Genomic DNA, 2,197 nt, shown 5'->3' with positions numbered 1-2,197 from the left:
CCCAGAGTTATTTGATCTTTTTGTTATATCTCTTATTGCACTATTTGGACTTGTATTAGTTTACCTTATGGATACTGTCGAAGAGCTTATTTGGATTTGTTTTACTACACGTCTGCCTAGATGACAGAAGAGGTAAGTTGATTTTATCGTCGGATTTGAGCTTTATGAGTGTAGTGGAGTAGGACATCAGTTTTGTGCTTTATGAGTGTAGTTGAGTAGGGTTATTTTTGAGTCTTCTTATCATTGTTTCTTAGTTGTTCACTATTAAACTGTGTGGATGTTGGATGCGTGATTGTTGCTTATTTATTATTGTTATTGTTCCGGCCATGTTGGCCGATGTATGTGTGGCCCTGGGGGCGATGTAGAAAGTTTCAGATTGTCCGCCGTACAGGAGAGATGCTGTCGAAATTTCTTCGGACAGGGACTCCTCTGGGGCGTGACATAGGATATTTGAATAGTAGGATATTTGAAGAATGATATGGAAGTGGAAACCACAAATACTTGGGAGAAATATCCCTAACCATTGTGGATGTTCTTAGAAGGCTCTAATGCATTAAACATCAAAAGGGATGTCAAGCGTTCTTCAAATATCAATGACTATGGGTAACAATCAATTTTTTTTCACATTTAGTTATCATGTTTATTTAAAAAGAAGCATGATCTATTATTTCTAATTGTTGGTATTAGAGCAATTTTTATTTTTGTCTTAATTAATTATCAATCAAATAATTTTTTTTAATGTAATTTTCTAATTTCTGTTTTAAAAAAACAGAATTTAGAATTGGAAAAATTTGCATGTATGAATTCAAATTTTAAAAAAAATTCATAATTTAGAATTATGGAAAATTTGCATGTACGAATTCATATCCTTCCAAAATTATGAATATTGATTTCCTTGGAATAAATTTACATGTAATATATGAATGATGTTGAATGATTTGTGTTAGGACCCATGCGACCAACAAAGGGTGAATTGTCTGTAAATTAAAAATAGATCTTTCTCAATCTTTCAAATAAGATTAGTAGCACAATTAACTTAAAGTAATTTAACAACTAATAAAATAAAGAGGCAAAGAAAGTTACTTGGTTACAATTTAGGTGGTTGTTAATCTAAGACAAAAGAAAACACTAAAGATCTCCTTCGGTGAAGGTGGATAAGCCTCTTACACTCGTTGAATGCTCAGAAAGTTACTAGGAAATTAGTACTTGAGTTGTTGAATATTTTCTAACTCCACGGGTCTTTTTATAGCCCCTGGAAAATTTTATCTGAGGATGGAAGGTGCCTTTAATAGGTTTGAAGGCGCCTCCAGCATGGTAAGTTTTATTTGTACGAAGATAAACTCTGTCTTCACTAATGGTTACTATTTGCCCAGTCGAAGGCGCCTTCAAAGGGTTGAAGACATCTTCCATAAAGGCGCGAATACGCCTTCCATCAAAGAAGGCGCGAGGGAGCTTTCAACGCTGTTGAGGGCACCTCCAGCAGCTCCACAACACTCCGTTTGCTTTTCTATTACTCCGATCACTTGGGTGATTTCGTTTATCCGGAATTTGGCTCACCTGGACCCATCTTCCGGCCTTTTCCTTGAGCAAGATTCTGCTCTAGCTTCTCATCCCTCGGAAATGTTGCGTGCTTCCTTCTCATCTACCAGCGTACTCTTCCACAACACCTCATCCCTTGGACGCACCGAGCTAATCGACTCTCTCCTATGTCATCCTTCTCATTAGCTACGTCTTTCGTTTGACTTCTTATACTTCTAAGTTTCTACACACTTAGACACAAGATATCAAATACACACAGGATTTAACTAATTAACTCGGTTGACCACATTAAAACTACCTTGGGGTACTAACAATCTCCCCTTTTTGATGTGCATCAATCCAAGTTAGAATTAGGGAAAAATCATAGTTAAAACTATAACTTTTGCAAGCTACAAAAGTATAAATATAATCTTCCCCTAGACTTAAGCTCTCGACTCTTATTCTCCTCCTTTGATCGCATCAAAAATAAAGTTAGGAAAAGCAAAGTTAGATAAAGAATTTGAAACTTTTCTAAGGGTAAGAAACATATTTCAATTTTTATAAAAAATATGAATTTTCATGATTTAATAACCACATTTGCAAAAAAAGAAAAAGTGAGCTTAAATTTTGAAAATTGGTCTTAAGGTTCAACAGAAAAATTTTCACAAAAAATTTACAA

The sequence above is a fragment of the Zingiber officinale genome, chromosome 2A, assembly GCF_018446385.1.
Source record: "Zingiber officinale cultivar Zhangliang chromosome 2A, Zo_v1.1, whole genome shotgun sequence".
NCBI classification, from domain to species: Eukaryota; Viridiplantae; Streptophyta; class Magnoliopsida; order Zingiberales; family Zingiberaceae; genus Zingiber; species Zingiber officinale.
The sequence above is the reverse complement of the archived record's forward strand: the minus strand, read 5'-3'. Positions refer to the sequence as shown.